Raw genomic sequence first — 17859 nt, 5'->3', positions numbered from 1 at the left:
GAGCAGGGAGCCCGATGCGGGACTCGATCCAGGGACTCCAGGATCATGACCTGAGCCGAAGGCAGTCGCTTAACCAACTGAGCCACCCAGGTGCCCAAGATAAAATGATTTTTAACGTAATATTTTTAAAAATAAAAATTAACGCAGGGGCGCCTGGCTGGTTCAGTTGATTGGGCATCCGACTCTTGGTTTTGGCTCCAGTCATGATCTTGGGTCATAGGATGGAGCCTCGCGTCAGGTTCCGCACTCAACAGGGAGTCTGCTTGGGATTCTCTCTCTCCCTCTCCCTCCGCCCCTCCCCACGCTTGTGCATGTGTACTCTCTCTGTCTCTCTTAAAAAATAAATAGAAATAAAACAATGCAAAAAATCCACGACGTGCCAAATCTCAAAACTTTGAAATAAAGACTGGTTGTCACTTGTTTTATTCTTTAGTTTCCAAACAGTGGTTCCCCCCAGCAGCCATTCCCAGGCCCTTGGCCTTTGAGACCCCTCTGGACAGCTCTGTGAAGGTTAGCAGTGGGGTGCAAACAGATGGGGCAACGTGGGGCTTCATATATACTCATAGTTTTTTACTGCAGAGCCTCTATTCAATTTTCTCTGTGGTTTGAGTACTGGAGGACATTTTGCTAAGCACGTATGTGGGGCATAGTCTTCCTTTTGCTTCAGGCCCCAGTTTGGCCCCCTCAGTCACACTGCTCATCCACGCAGAAAGCGGAGAGGAGACAAACAAGGGTAGGGGGGTCTTGGATGTCTTGCAGGCTGGTCCTATCCAGGCAAATTCCACACACAGATGTCCCTGTGTTTGGGTGAGACTGTAACTTTCAAGTGACCCTAACAATGTTGGAACAATCTCTTTCCCCCCAAAAGATACCCGGTGTGTAGCGGTGAGCAGATGTGGAGCATATTATTCATTAACAGTGCACCACTAATTGCTTTGACAGTAACAGAAAGGCTAGAAGGTATTACACTGGGTACATGACGTTGCCAACGGTGCTGGATTAATTTGCATTAAAAAGGTTGCAAGAGCAGTTAACACCTCATTAATAGGATATAAACGCTAATTCATACACATCCCAAGTGACCCCCAAATTCTTATCACCCAACCAGTGTGAGTGTTGCTTCACAAAACACGCTGTATGGATCCCCCCTAAAGGCAGGGAGCAGCTCCAACTTCGAAGGGGGTGAAGGTCACAGGCACCGGGCTGCACTCAGTGTCTGCTCAGCCTGGCCCACAGCCGCTGCCTCAGAGCGGGGCGCCTGGCCACCGAGGCCAAGGCTGCAGCATGCCCCTGATGCCCTGGGGACAGCCAGGCCTCTGAAGGAAGGGCTGCACCGCATGCTGGGCAGGGAGGGAGCTCCCAGAGAACTACTGAGGTTTTCCACCAAACAGCAGCTCATGGCGATCAAAGCCATTGCCTTAAATAATTGATTTATTTATACAAGTAAAAAAAAAAAAAAAAACAACCCTGGAGGGTCATGAAGAGTCGGAGATGTAATCGCACCACTTGGGAACGAGAGATGCTCAGAAGTTCCTGCGTCTGGCAACGCCTGGGGCTGTGATTGGGGTACGTACATCAAAGGATGTGGCACAGGAGTTCACGCGGGAGATCACTTCCTGCAATTTGTTTTCAACAACGTTGCCAGTAAGAAAAAATTTCTCCCACTGCTCCTTTTCTTCACCACGAGTCCCTTAGGAGGAAGGAGAAGACAAAATGAGGATGGATGTGGGGCACCTGGGGTGGGACACCCGCCTGGGTGAGAAGAATGTCCCACTGCTGTCCTCACCTCTACGTGCAGGTAAGGTGGTCTCCGGGATACGGTTAAACACACACAAGCACACAAACACACGCACGAGCGTGCGCACGCACATGCACGCACACACAGGTGCACACTATTTGTGCCAGCCCTGCCCCTATTCAAGCATCGCCCCGGGTCTTCCTCACCACGTCAATGCTGCAAAGTTCTCTGGAACTCAGCTCAGGGACACAATGGCAGTAGTCCCTTTCCCCACAGTGGCCATTCACCTGCTCCATGATCCATCCATGAGGCTGAAGAGACACCCGCAAATCCAGCCGAATTCCGAAGATGCACCGAGGGCCTGGGTGTTGCCGATGCCCATTCGGGTGCAGTGGGGTCAAGAGCAGGTTCAGAGCAAGCCTCCGGGAGGATGGAACATCCAGCACGAAATTGACGGAGCACGTGTGGCCAGTCACCGTCAGTGCCGTGATAGAAAAGCACCAAGTCAGGAGCTGGTCTGAGCCGGCCCCCGGAAGGCGAGAACATTTCGAAAGCCATAAAGAGCCATCCCAGGAGGATGAGAAGGGTGTCTGCAAAGGCACCACACAGGGGACTCGAGGCCGGTGGTCAAAAGCTAAGTCTGGGGCCACAGTTCTTCAAACCAAAACTGAGTAGTATCGCTTAGCAAGCAGACAAAGAAGCAGAACATGTGACGAGAGAATGGGCCCAGGAAATGCGAGACATGGTCACTAGATCGGCGTTCATCAGCCTCGGAGCCCAGCACACCACTCGACTTGAAACGTGAGTAGATTTCAGTTTGGTTAACACCCGATTAGAAGAATGGTTTTGTGTTGGAGAAGTGTAGGAGCTACAAGCATAAAAAGTCAACTCCTAGTTGTGTGTTTGCACAACTAGAACTTGTCTAAAACAACACCAGGTGACTGAGATTTTTTCTGTCCTTGAAAAGGCACCCCTAATGTGTCTCAAGTTTGGGAAACCTGGCAGCAGACCGGAAGCCTCTTGAGGGCAGGAACCAAGTCTTGCTCATCTTTGAACCTCCATTTCCAGCATGGCGGCTGGAAAGGCCCTGAGGCTAAGATCGCTGATCAATACCTGGGGACCAGACACCATCGCTGGTCCTAACGGTGAAAGCTGAAGTTTACAGCTCTTACTGTGTGCCAGGCGCTGTTTAAGCACTCAGCGATTGTGATCTTTATAGCCAGCGCTGCAGGAGAGGAAGAGGAGTCCCCTGCCAAGATCCTATGCTTTACGGTCCAACATATCATGACATAAAACAAATTGCATTTAATACAGAACACATGAGCACCTTGTCCCCCGTGATCTGACACTCAACAAGTGACACAGTATAGTTCATCTGCAGTCTGCTGAATATGTACCCACCCCCGGTTTCAGCTTTAATCCCCAGAATCTGTAAATATTACCTTGTATAGGATTTTGCAGATGTGATTAAGTTGAGGATCTGGAGGTGGGGAGATTATCCTGGATTCCCGGGCTGGGCCCTACATGCCATCACAAGGATCTTCCTCAAAGAGAGACAGAAGGAGCTTTGACACGTGTGCGAGAGGAGGAAGCAATGGGACCCTGGAGGCAGACTTTATGATGTGTCCACAAGCCAAGAAATGCCAGTGGCCACTGGAGACGGAAAGAGGCAGGGCCCAGATTCTCCCCTAGAGCTTTCTGCGGGACAGCAACCCTTCCAACGCCTTGACTACAGCCTGGTGGTGGGGACTTCAGATTTCCGCCCTCCCGAACTGGGAGAGAATACATTTCTGTTGTTGTCAGTGCTCCCAGTGGGGTGACTTGTTACAGGAAGTTAAAATGGCCTCTTTGAACACCTGCTCTCGTGATAACACCATGCAGGCCCAGACTTGGACTTTTCCACATCGCTGGCCCTAGGTCTTCAAAATAAAAGGCGGTTGTATCCAAAACCATGAAGTTCTGAGGGTTGAATACTGGTACTGTTTTGAAGTGAAGAGAAGGATGGAGCAGCAGAAGCAATTAGGTAAGAGAAAAGACCGATTAATGTTCTTGTCTAATCCTTTCTCTCCAAGGGTATGTCTGTGGTAGATTCCTAGACCTGTCAATCATCCTTTCTTCTGCTTCTCTTCAAGTTCCAATTCAGGCTTCCAGAGGCTAGGTGTGTATCCCATTCAGTGTGGTATTTGCAACCATTGTACATGGTGATTCATATTAAGTGATTCATATTACTCTTATTAAGTGATTCATATTGCTCTTGTATTTCTATATATGTGAGTATATACATAATATGTATAAAACATGATACTAATTCTTTACATGGGCAACCAAATGAATAGTGCAAACTTTTTTTTTTTGAGATTTTATTTATTTATTTGACAGAGAGAGACACAGCAGGAGAGGGAACACAAGCAGAGAGAGTGGGAGAGGGAGAAGCAGGCTTCTCGCTGAGCCAGGAGCCCGATGTGGGGCTCGATCCCAGGACCCCGGGATCTTGACCTGAGCTGAAGGCAGAGGCTTAATGGCTGAGCCACCCAGGTGCCCCGAATAGTGCAAACTTTTATTTCTATTAAATAAATTGCATATGTCTATGCAATAAGATTTATTTTTTCAAAAACAACTAAAGACTCCAGTTACACTAAAATAATTTTGATGTTAATTGTCAAAATGTATGAATTATAACCTACATTTTGCTTTTGAACAATTTAAAACAATTTGGGAGAAAAACAACTCTTTGAAAACATGTGAAAAATAACTTTAATACCTTGAATTTTAAGCATATTTAAAACTAAGACCTCAATGAAAATGCGTTCAAATTTTATATACTTTGAAAACAGTTGCACTTGATATTTTAAGCATTTAGATATTCACTGTTAATAGGACACAAATTTTGTGGGAATCTTAAGTATAACAGTATAATTATTTTGCTGAAGTTATGGGAAGAAAGTTAAATTTCATCTAGAATAAACAGATGATAATTTATAAGTTGTGTAGGTCTTTATTTTATTGCTCACCAAAATAGCAATGGCCTCTCAACAAACCAGAAAGTCCCGCACGTGGACAAGGGCCTTGCATCAGAGCGGATGTTCAGTAAATGGATGTCGGATGAGTGAATGCGTGTTGGGAAGTTTCTATGGCATGTGGAGCCAGAGGGCCTTGACCATTAGCCAGAGAGTTCAGCCAGCAGGTGAGCAGGGGGGGTGATGCCATGAGACCAATGTTGGGATTCACTGAGCATCAGGATACAATGGAGGCTGGAGTTACCAAATATCAAAAGTAATAGAGTTCACCATATAATATAAAATAATGTAGTTCACTGTTGGACTTTTATTTGTTCACTCTTTTTAAACTACAGTTATCTCATCAAAACCATGGCAGGAAGGTGCTGAGCCCTCTGGCTGCAGGGTGGGGCATCAGGTAAGGCAGACACTCGGGGGCTGGAGGAGCTTGGCACTGGGGAAAGACCGTGGACTTGGCTGGGCTCAGACCTGACTCGAATCCCAGCACCACCAGTTCGTCTCTGTGGCGTCCTGGGCTCCAGTCTGCACTTCTCCAAACCTCTACTTATTCCTCTGTACAAGAGGAATAGTGATTCCTATGAAGTGATTCATATTACTCTTATTAAGTGATTCATATTGCTCTCATATTTCTATATATGTGGGTATATACATAATATGTATAAAACATGATACTAATTCTTTACATGGGCAACCAAATGAATAGTGCACCCCTCTCGTAAGGCAGTTATGACATCAAAAATAGTATGGAAAACACAGCTAGTGACTAGCCAACAGTGGTGCTCAATAAAGAGCAGCTCCTGGGGCGCCTGGGTGGCTCAGTCGGTTAAGCGACTGCCTTCGGCTCAGGTCATGATCCTGGAGTCCCGGGATCGAGTCCCGCATCGGGCTCCCTGCTCGGCGGGGAGTCTGCTTCTCCCTCTGACCCTCCTCCCTCTCATGCTCTCTGTCTCTCATTCTCTCTCTCGCAAATAAATAAAATCTTAAAAAAATAAAATAAAATAAAGAGCAGCTCCTATCATCATTAAGGTGCCGGAATTCCAGGCAGAGAATGGCATGTCCCCTCAACGCAGAACCAAGGCTAGACTCCTGCTCTGAAAGGGGGGTGGGGGGGTGGCGGGAATGGGCCAGCATCAGCACCATCACCTGGGAGCTTGTTGGAAATGCTGGGTTTTGGCCCCGCCCCCAGGCCTCTGAATCCGAATCTCCAGTTACGGAGACCCCCCAGGTGACTGCTGTATACAGTAGAGTTTGAAAGCATCTAACACCCAAACCCGTGGTTTTCAGCCCTGACCACATAACCGGAGGGGCTTTCAAATAACCCATTGCCTGAGCCCCCTCCCAGACATAGGAATTCAGAATCCCTAAGAATGGTGTGGAGCCTGGGTGACTGCGGTATGAGCCAAGACCTAGAACCACTGGCTCTATCAAAAGATAAGAAGCCTTTGGGACAGGGCCTCGTTATGCCCTTCATGGGCTCTAGGCATGTTTGCCTCCATGGGTCCTTTCTTCCATAAAATAATATGTAAAATTATATTTTCCTCCATGTTGAAAAAAAGATGGCTATGTTAATATTGTTTTTTAAGATATTTTCTTCAATTTAAAAATTCCTGTTTCAGTTCTAATTAAAGTTAAAACATCGCATAGGCCCTTAACATGATCTCGGGCCTCAGGCACTGCCCCCCACCGTACCTCATGGACAAATTGGCTCTGCTGGGGGATATTATATAAAGGTAAGACATAGTCGATGAGAGAAACGATGCTTGATAGAGCTGCAAAGCTGGTGGTTCAATATATGTGAGCCTAATGGCTCACACATACTGAGATCCTGATCCATAAAAGAAGATGGAGAAGGAAAACAGGGAGGGAGGGAGGGAGGAAGAGATGGAGGAAGGGTGGGAAATCCAAATAAGAACGAAATTCTAACCAAATGGGGGAAGTGTAGGGAGGAAGAACACGCCTTTGCACACTCTGCAGCTATAATTGCAAAGTAAATATGAACATTGATTGCACACCTACTATTCACCCATCTGTTCTTTTAATCATTCATTCTTCTGTTTCTCCAGCTCACAACAGAGCCAAGCCCTGACAAGTTGAAGATGAGGACACTACTACCCCTTCCTTCCCTGGGCCAAACACTTGGGACAGGCAACCCATACCTGCTTCATTTCATTACCTTCCCAAGAATGTTCATGCAAGACCGTCCATTTCCTAGAATGACCAAACGTAATGAAAGCAGTGGGACTTAAAAGAAATCAGCTGGAATCGCAGGAAAGTGGAGTGCGGACTGCAGCTCCCCCACCCCTTGAAATTACCAGCTGTGTGGCCTGACAGCTTCTCCCAGGGGATGCTTTTTATACATTATTTTTATTATTTAAAAAACCCTGGCTTGAAAGGATTGGTTACGAAAAAAGCAGCTCCTCGCCAGTGGGAATCTTGAGTGGGCCAGATCGACGCTATGGTTCAAACATAGAGAAGAGGGAGCTCAGGACCAAATGGAGAGCGCCCCACATGATGGTACTTACAAACCAGGGAAAATACAAATTCTGCTTTTCATGCACACTTCTTAGAAGAGGAAGGGGGAAGAAAAGCGGTATTCAGAAGTTGCAGCGAGGCCTCATAATTAGAAATACAGCACCATTATTCCCTGCACAAAAGAACAGGGAGTTTGGATGTGGAAATGAAACCTTTTGAACGTGAAAGTTTCAAGTAAACAAAAGATTAATTGCTGTATGCATTGGCCCTTGCATTAGGGGGGGAAGAAAGCTACCATGCCTGCATGGTTGCATGGGATTTCCTGTGGAAAGGAGGACTCTAAAGGAAGAGTTTTCCTTAATGAGATTTTTTTTTTTTAATATGAGAAAATATATGCAGTTGGTAATGTTTCATACCTATGACGCCCTGCCTGGAGACCACGCTAGAAATTGCTGAAACTCAGTAAAATGGGGTCCAATATAAGTTCACAGTTGGTGCATTTATGCTTTGCATGTTCAACACACTTTATAAATAATAATTAAGACTGCTTCCATCAATGTAAAGTATCATCCCATTCATTATACCACCCAGGAAATCCGTGTAGAGGGACCTAGTTGCATCCGAGAGGAAATCTGTCAGAATGGAGCCTGGAGGTCATTCCCATGCAGATGAGACCCCAGGAAAGACAAAACAGACCCTTCCGGTTGGGTGATCCCGGGACTAGATCGGTGTGTGGCGCCGGGTAGGCCCTCAATAAATAGACACGTATGAAAGGAAGGAAAGATGGGGGAAGAAAAGAAGGGAGGGAGGAAATGGTGGGTGGGATGGGTTGGGGCGGAACTGGAAGAGGGGATGGTGGCATGTCACGTGTCATGTCTCAAGAAATTATTCCAAGGTCCTTCCCAAGAGAACAGTGTGGTTTTGTTTATTAGTTTGATGGTGAGAATTAAAGCCTTGATTATATGGTTTTTTTAATCCTAAAAAAATAGAAAGTCCGAGGAAACACAAAGGCTAACTATTTATTTACCAGATTCTTCAAACCTTGTCTTTTTCTCTCTTCACTTACCTAAGTCTGTAGCCACTTCTGTCTTTGAAAAACAAGTCCACTCTTGGCCTAAGGTGCTTCTCTCTTCTGGGTGGCGGTTCCTAGGTCCCCACCATGTCTGCCTGCTCCCATGAGGATGGCCATCCCCTGGAGCTGGCAGGCGTCTGTCCCCACCTCGGGGGAATGCACGTGCATCCTATGCTCCTCAACAGAACAAAGGCTGAAGGGTTACATACGACATCTTCCTTACACTCCCGGGGTGCCCAGGCCAGCACAGATTGTCTATAAATAGCAATTTAGATAGGAGATCTCAGTGCTGGGGTGCACGGCATCACCCACCAAATGGGAGCAGACAGCAATGGGGCCCCAGCGCCGGTGGTGGATGGGATACAGGACGCCCTTGGCAGGTTGTCATGGTGGCACTGTTCACAGTTTTCCCACTGGTGCACTGGGACAGACACTGTGGAAGGGAAGGAAGGTACTAATAGGCACAGTATCTCAGACACCAGAGAGCCTGGGAAAGTGGTAATTATGAGGATAATGGAGTTGAGTGGCTGTCACTGAGTGTCATCATCTATTGGAGAAAGACAAAGAAAGCCTGAGAGTTATTAATCACCAATTTAAGGTGAATCGTGCAAGTCAGAGGCCTCACTGGCAGCATCTAAGAAGACGCATCTCTTTTAGCCAGAGATGCGGGAAAGCTGAAGATGAGGCTCAGGACTTAATCATCAGGGCTGCAGAGCTCCAGAAAAGGTTAAATCCTCAGCCCCGAATAGTCCGCGATGCCTATGGGGGACTCTGGTTGGAAGGGAGTGGGACCATGATAATTATAATGGAGACTTCTAGGTCAGAGGTCACAAAAAGCCCTTTGAGGACCCTCTGGGCCTGCAGAAGTGGTCCTCTCCTCCTGTTGAAGGCCAGTGCTCTGCCCTTGCTGGAAAATGCTGCAGAGGCCTCTGCCCCACCAGCAGCAGGTGCACCCCGGAGATCTACTCCCACTGCCCTCCCACCCACAGACCAAGTCACATCAACACCCCGCTGGGGAAGCTCTGGGACTGTTACAGGAAAGAAGAGGCTGCAGGAAAGAAGAGGCTGCAGGACGCAGCCTAGAGCCATTGACAGGACCCAGAAGAACACATGGGCTGGATTAGGATGCACAGAACCTAAGTGTGCAATAGGGAGAGTGCATCCATGTGGGCATATCTTCCATAATGCAGACAGTGTGATACTCTGGAAAGGCCCCAAGGCAGGACTGCCATGCTGCTAGGACGGCCCACACTGAAAAGCAGAAATGCCAGGACTGCCCTCCAGACAGCAGAGTAAAGGAGGAAGAGGCTCAGGGAAGTGGCCTTTCCAGAGCAGATATATCACGTGAGGTCAGGAAGCCAACCAACCATGCCTGGCAAGGAAGCCCAGGAATAAGCACTCCCCACAGGCCGTGGGGGACGGTGCTGAAAAACACAGAGGGGGCCGTCCTGTTGTTGCCCAACTGGACCCCCTGATGGAAATGCACTGATGGAGTCTTGAAGTGATAAAAGCCACTGTGGTGTCTAACTAGATGCAAGGGGGGCACGATTATAATTGGGCAACATGGCTGGAGTGGCAGCAGGGGCCTGACCCAGAGAGAGTAGTGGACACAGCATGCCTAGGACTGAGAGAAAGGGTGGCCACAAGAGCATTGTTCAATCTGTACACTCAAAAAAAAAAATTTTTTTTTCAAGGAAAGATGGTCAAGAGGCTGAATCAAGACAATCGAACTGTCCCAAGAAAAAGCCACATCTCAGCGCCAGAGTTGGTACCTGGACCTGAGCCAGTGTTCAGGCCCAGCACCCACTGCCTGAAGAACAGGTGGGTCCCCGGGAAGAAGGACCTGCAGCATCACAACAAGTGCACAGGTGGGTGACTCCCCTCGTTCTTCCCCAAAGAGGCCACACCATGTATTCAGGTAACCACACGCTGGAGGACGGGGGATACCCAGACCCTTTGAGGATTGTTGGGCATAAGATGGAGATGACACTGATAACTGATCCTCAAGCCCATCATCAAAGTGAAGGCATGTGGGCCACGGGTAAGGAAGTCAGAGGCCTCACTGGCAGCATCTAAGAAGACGCAAGAGATGCGGGAAAGCTGAAGATGAGGCTCAGGTCTGGCTCAGAGTGGCTTCCCTGGGTCCACAGACCCAACCATGGTCTTCCCCCAGCCCCCGAGGTATAATTTAAAGGGACTCTGGAAATGGGAAGAATTACTACATTCATTTCTGGAGTAGGAGGTAAGAGTGACTGCAGTGGGAAAATTAAATGGAAGCCCCTGAAATGCCTCCGCCACCCATGAACATCCACACCAAGACAGGAAATCAAAAATACATCCCACACCTGGAGGAAACGCCAGAGGTTAAAGACCTAGAGAATACAGGGTGTGAAGCCAACATGCATCTAGTTAATTCACCAGTCTGGCCCCTAACCCATCCCGACACATCTACAGGACAGATCAACCAAGTAGCAACACCGTCTGTGACTTCTGGTTGGAGCAGCTTCACCAGAACAGAGTAACACACCTCGAGCCCATGGGATGCAGGTGCCGGCGTGGCCAGCGCATTTGTTCCCACTATTATCAGGAAGATACTATCACAGAGTAGACTGTATGCATTTGGGACACGGGGCAGGGAAGGAAAGAGGGAAAATCAGAAGGTTAGGGCAAGAGCTGGGGAAGACGCACGTGATGGATGGATGGAAAGAGGTGCTGAGTGTATGCACACCCTATTCTTGAACACCAACATGCTGTGCACTGCTCCGGGCCCTGGAGATCAGCAGTGAAGGAAACAGGAGAAGAACAAACAGTCCTGCCCTTGGGAGCTTCCTTACCCACTGGCTGTCATTGCTATTGTTGTGGGTGCATCAGAGATTGGGGGTGGGGGAGCTGAGGATGCTTAGAGGAGAGGACAGACAGACAGACAGATATGGTCCCACACACCAGGCCTTGCAGCAAGAGATCCACCCTCTGGATGTGCGAGAGAGACACATATGCAGGGAGAAAAAGCATCTAGAGGCCATGCAGACCAGGACGAGGAGGACTTGAGCCAAGGCAAGAGAAGCCGGAGAAGGGGACACACGACAGACATGTGGAAGATACAAGACAGTCTATGGACTCAAAGCATCAGGAGGTGAGCCTCTGGAAGGTGAGTAGGTCTTGAGTATGGAGCCCCCTCAATGGCACTGGGGCCCTTCTAAGAAAAGGCACCAGAGAGGTGACCTCCCTCTCTGCCAGAAGGCATGCCTCTGCAGACTAGGAAGAGGACCCCCACCTGCCCATGCTGGCTCCCTGATCTCAGACTTCCAGCCTCCAAAACCATGAGAAATAAATCTCTATTGTTCAAGCCCCTCAGGCTGTGGTGTTTGTTAAAGCAACTCAAACTCTGTCTCGGCTTGGGCAACTGGATAGATAGGGCACCACAAAGCAAAAGGGGAACTTGGAAGAAGAGAGTGGGGGAAAATGCCAATGTTAGCTTTGGGACTGTGAATGGGAGGTGCCTGTGGGCCCCCCCCCCCAAGTGGGACTTAAGAGAGAGACGTGGGCTAGAGACCGAGGTTTAACCACTGAAGTGATGGCTACCATCCACAGAGATTCCAGGAGGGTCAGACATTGCAAGGAGACCCCAGAAATGAGGACCAAGTAGGAGGAGATGGCTACATTGACTCACCTAAGAACGTCTAGTGAGCGATGCCCCTGGGAATGTATGGAGGGGCACCCGGGAAGGCCCATCAGGCTGTTGGCTTCTTTAGCAGCAACAAAATGGATGACCCATAGGCAACTGTGAATGGAGAAGCATGGTGGTGCTTCATCTCTGCAAACATTCATGCTGCTCCACCAACTCTCTGCCTAGTCCTTCACTGCAGTTCAGTCCCTTGCAATGTGCTGCCTTCTCCCCCCAACAATGAAAGATGAAATTCAGTTAATGTATGAATTTGCCTTAGGAGACAATGAAATAATTGCCCTTATTTTACTGGATATATTTTTTACCTCTGAGGAATTGGGATTCGTTGGGGAAAGTGCCAGTCATGGGAGGTCCCAAACCCGCTCTCTGCTCTCGTACGTCAGGGGAAGCGCACCTGTCACCAGAGCTGCCCATGTGCGTCCAGGTCAAGAGAGTGATGGTTCTGCTTTATAGACCAACACATTTGCACAGGAAACCACATCAGCTACCCTTGCTCACCAACTACCTTTGCTCAACATTCATGAAGATTCAACCAAAAATCACCAGGAATTTGACAAGGAAAAAAATTAAATAAAATATTCAAGAGAAAGAGATGGACAACTGACCCCAGTGAAAAGAGATATAATTATAGAAACAGAAGAGAATTTCTTTAATTCTAATAGCATCCTTAGAGAGATCTCCAGACACAGATAACAAGGACAGTAGAGAGGAGGAAATAGAGAAATAAGAGAATCTTCTCGACTAAAGAGAGACCTGAGTTTTCAAATAGAAAGGGCACAACCTGTGTCAAGCAGGATGAGCGAAAGAGAATACAAAAATTATCTGTACTCTGTCAACATTGTAGAACCCCAACCATAAAACAAGAGCCCTAGCTGCTTCTAGAAGGAAGAGAAAAAAAATAAAGATGATCTCCAAAGGACAAGAACTAAACTGACCCCAGACTTACCAGGAGACTGTAATGTTGGAGGATGAAGGAGCAAAACATTTCAGATCTTGAGAGAAAACTGAAATTCTATCCCAAACCAAGTGGGGTGGTAGAAAATAAAGATATTTTGAGAGTTTTTGGACTCAGAGAGTTTTACTTCCCTTTCTGAAAATATTGCCAAGCAATACTTGCAAGGTAGTCTTCTTAGCACTTTACAGGAACTAACTTTGAATTCACATCAGCCCTATGACATTATATTTATCCTAAGTTTATAGACAGAGAAACTGTGGCACAGAGAAGTTACATTCTGGCAAAATGGAAAAGGAATTTCAGAAAAAAATGCTGTAAAATTTAACTTGCAGTGAACGAAGGAGAAGACCAAGGACAGCAATCCAAGGCTGTGAGTTGTGTGGTGTGTCTAGAAAGCAATGAACCCATTAAAAGAGAAACCAAGAAGGCTCAGCGAAGGTCTTCAAGACAGAAACAAATCCAATTAGGTATATTGTGTGATTAAGATCCTGAAAGGTCTAAAAGACATGAGGATGCATACGTTCCTTCAGTCAGCGGTTACAAAAATAAACAAAGAAAAAGAATGGACACAAGAAATATCAGGGGGGGACAGGGGCGTCTGGGTGGCTCAGTCAATTAAGTGGCCAACTCCGGATTTCGGCTCAGGTCATGACCTCAGGGTCCTGGGATCGAGACCCGCGTCAGGCTCCATGCTCAGCGAGGAGTCTACTTGAGATTATCTCCCTTTCCCTGTGACCCTTCCCCTGCTCGCTTGGTCTCTCTCTCTCTCAAATAAATAAATAAATCTTAAAAAAAAAAAAAAAAAGAAACATCATGGGTGAGAGGAGAGGGAAGGTAGCTGTACAGAATATGCATGGCCTAAAGATGGAGCAAATTTAAGATGACCTAATTTTGAGCAATAGATGGTGTTTAGGAAGAGAAAAATACATTTAATCCTAACTCTTGGAAGATTATACTTCAAATAGCATGAATTTAGTAACACAAAACCCTTCCTTAATTTGTTTTGCAGGAAAATATTAAATAATCATAGTAATATAAATGCTGCTTTTTAAACTCTTTGTTTTTAGAATTGATCCTTAGGAGCCTAGAAAACTTTTAGTTATGATAAACATATAAATATAATATGAAAATATGATGGCATAGCTGGAAAAAGAGGAAAGAAAGTTGGGGATTATAAAGATGCTAATTTTCTCACCTTTATTAATGAGGAATCAACAGATAATGCCTCAAGTTCATGGTTCCACAACTCCAAGGGTGTGATCCATGAAAGAAATAATTAATAAGCTGGTCACCCTTAAAATTACAAACCTCTGCTCTGGGAAAGACGATGTCAGAAGAACGAGAAGACAAGCCACAGACTGGGGGAAAATATTTGCAAAAGACATATCTGAGAAACAACTGTTAACCCAAAATGTACCCAAAAATCACTTAAAACTCAACAGTAAGCAACTGACTTAAAAATGAGCAAAAGAGCTGAACACTTTACCAAAAAAGATAGGCAGAAGGCAAGGACACATATGAAAAGATGCTCCACCTCCTATGTCACCAGGGAGATGCAAATTAAAACAGCCTCAAGATCCTGCTACACATCTGTGAGAATGGTGAAAATCTGAAGTTGGTGGATCAAGAAATAGGTAAGCATAGTACTAAAAGTTGTGAAGCTACAGAAAAACTTAAAAAGTACACAACCAGCAAAAGCCAACATATGAAGGAAAGATGGGAGGGTATGTAAAGGCACTAAATCTCACTACTTTCCTTCCTTCCTTCCTTCCTTCCTTCCTTCCTTTCTCTCTCTTTCTTCCCCTACGTGGGGCTTGAACTCACAACCCCCGGATCAAGAGTCACGTGCTCTACCAAGGGAGCCAGCCAGACGCCCCCCACATCTTCCTTGGTGAAGAGTTAATGCACACTGCCCAAAGTTAACTGATTAAGATACAGTGATAAAAATATTCTAGATGAAGTTATGGCGGTAATTTCTAGAAGAATTAAAATGAAAATTGCTTAGCTCTGGAGCTGGGTGGACTGAGGATGAGGGGATGTCTACAAAGACAGTTATTTTTATTTTGTATGCTCTGTACTGCTCAGAATTTTTGGTATATAATGTGCATGTAGTGCTTTATAATTGAAAAAGCAATTTTTTAATCATCAGTAATTTTTCTGTTAGGGAAGAATACAGCTGAAGGATGAAGTTTATGGAAATTTTTCTAGAAGCTTAATAATAGACGTCAGGAACAAAGCGTTGCTGAAAATAATGAATTTTTGAATTTTGAAATGCCTTGAAGTTTTTCTCAAATTGTAAATCTCCTAAAGGGTGTTTCTCCAAGTCCTACTTATCAGACGCACTACTAAGTTCAAATTATAAAAATCTTACCTGTAATTGAAGCCAGCTGCAACCTTTTTGACAAGGACTAATTGCCGATAATGATTTAAGTGCTGAAAATTCGCATACCACAATTGTTTTAAACAGGGGAACCTCTCACAGCTTTCTCTGAAAAGAACTGTTAATCTTTGCTGCTGACTTAACAAATCCTTCAGTCACCTGTTTGCCATCATTTTCATGGGCTGATAACGTGTTTATTAGAGTCATAATGTGCAGGTGGAGGAATAAAGGTCTGTTCGATGGCACTGGGATTTCGTCTGACATTTCTACGTGGGAAACGTTGGCAAACTTCAGGCTTGGCTATAGCAGAGAAAGACAATAAAGGCCCACGTGATTTTTTTTTAATTCAAGGCAAATGAAAAGTCAGCATTGGATTGATATCCGTAACTTTAGATGGTGTGGCTGGTAAAACCCGTACCCTATATGGTTGTCCCCTTACCTGCTATAAATCAAGGGCTCCTGGTATTGGCAGGGCTGGAGGTGCCGGCTTGTGGTGAGTGGTCTCCCTCCAGCCTCAGCATCTCCGTCTGGCTTTGGGTGAGTCTGATTTTTTCATCCTCAGCATTGCAACCGCTCCCTTTGTCTGCTCTTTGCCTGGTTCAGGGCACTTCACGTACCAGCTCTAGCTCTGGAGAGAGGGGCAATGGGCAGCACACGCCAAGAGTTAACGTGACCTTTGACTTTGCAGTTCTGCTGCTAGGATTTATCTGAAGCAAAAAGAAGAGATCCTGTGCAAAGGTGTAGCTGCAAGGATTTAATCAAAGGGTTGTTGGAGACGGTGGGAAACTGGAAACTGACGAGGATGGGGGATGGGTTGGACACTTAGAACTCAGATGTGGAAAAAATGCACAGTGCCAGGTGGGGGTGTGACCCGTGGACACCTGGCTCCTCAGCCGGGACCCCCCCTTACAAGGCCAGTCTTCAGCACGCAGCCTAAGCACTGTCAGCCTCAATGGGCTAGTTGGGGAATCTCACCTGGGCACTGGGCAGTAAAGGCCTGCAATATAGAAAACATGCAGCATCATGCCTGGCACATTGTAAATACTTGATCCATGCCACATAATAATAAGAGAAATAATAAGACGGTAGTAGCAGTAAGAGTAAACCATAAAAATCATGTTGAAAGGGAAGATGCACTGATGGAAAAAATACATACCTATGGGAATTCGTGGACAAACAAAAAAGTAGTTGTTCTTGACCTCATCAAAGGAATATATGCAGGGTGCCTGGGTGGCTCAGTCGGTGAAGCGTCCACCTGCAGCTCTGGTCATGGTCCCAGAGTCCTGGGATCGAGTTCTTCATTGGGCTCCCTGCTTCTGCCTCTCCCTCTGCCACTCTCCCTGCTCATTCTCTCTCTCTGTCTCTCTCAAATAAATTTTTTAAAAAAATCTTTAAAGGAATATATGCGTAATAATAGGCTAATTATCAAAGTAGAATGTTAAACAGTGATTACTCCTAAGTGGTAAAATTATGATGAATTTATTTCCTTTCTGATTCTCGGTATGGTACAAACTTTCTACAAGGAAGATATTTTACTTTAGCAAATCAGAGACCCCCAAAAAATCACATTTAAAAAAGTATTTGTTTTGGATTACTCCAGCGCACAGAAACTCAGAATTGGAAGAAACTTTCAGTGCTCCAGACTGATGAAGAAAGCGAGGCCCCGCCAAGGAGAGTAGCCCCCTCAGCCTCCTCCCCGCAGAACCCGGGGTCACCTGCAGCCTCACAGCACCCCCGGAATGCCATGCAAAGCACATGGATCTGGGTCTCCCCACTCTCTTTTCTTCTGTCCTGGGTATGGGGCACAGTGCCTGGTGCCTTGTAGGAGCTCAACAGTCACTTGTTGAATGAATGCATGAGTGAAGGCACTCAGTTGGCTACTCTCTGCTCCCATGCATTAGAGGACATACCAAGAGCTATAAAAGCAGCAGGTAATCCTCATGGGGGCATTCAGAGACTTCCAAGAGTGTTGCAGGCCCTGGGGGGCACAGAGGATGCAGCCAAAGGATCTCCAGCCAAGGAAACAGCCACAGGAACCTGACTCACACTGAGCCAGGAAGAGGCTATTGTCTTCGTACAGAGAAGCCTAAGGTCTAGCAAGATACTGTGTTAGAAAATCGGGAAAAGCGAGGTTATGTAATCAATTTCCATTCTCCCTTTTATTTCTGGGCCCAAGTAAGAGGCCAGTCAACTATTTGGGGAAAGTGATTTACCATAAACTGTTACTAGCAAGTCATGGTTTAATGGGGTTTTCTGGCCAGAGAACATTAGCATTTTCACCAGGGCCCTGGGCCTTCCTCCTGAGTAACATGAGAGCCGTAGGTAGATGGGGCAGGGCGGGCAGGAAAGGGTTCTCAGCAAGCAGTGCCTCTCCACACAGTAAATCACCTCGCCCTGACAGTGGCTTCCCCGCCCAAGGAATCCTGCCAGAGAGACTATAAAGGACAACCCCACACACCTTTCCGCCCGCCCGCCCAACCCTGGGCCCGATCCCACACCCTCCAACAAATGTGCTCCCTGGGACATTTTTATGATGGATT

General features: G+C 46.5%; 1 long non-coding RNA gene across 1 annotated transcript in view; it reads right to left on the bottom strand.

Annotated features, from left to right (window-relative positions):
- The window catches only part of LOC145715995 (uncharacterized), a 19965-nt gene extending 3097 nt beyond the window's left edge, over positions 1-16868 (bottom strand). Inside the window, exon 1 of the long non-coding RNA XR_014138334.1 lies at positions 15759-16868. This is a non-coding gene — a long non-coding RNA (uncharacterized LOC145715995). The remainder of the gene's footprint in view (positions 1-15758) is intronic.
- Between the last annotated feature and the right edge of the window lie 991 nt (positions 16869-17859).

Source organism: Leptonychotes weddellii, chromosome 10 (assembly GCF_054177405.1).
Source record: "Leptonychotes weddellii isolate Sample4059 chromosome 10, ASM5417740v2, whole genome shotgun sequence".
Classification (NCBI taxonomy): Eukaryota; Metazoa; Chordata; class Mammalia; order Carnivora; family Phocidae; genus Leptonychotes; species Leptonychotes weddellii.
This window is presented reverse-complemented; position numbering and strand designations above follow the sequence as displayed.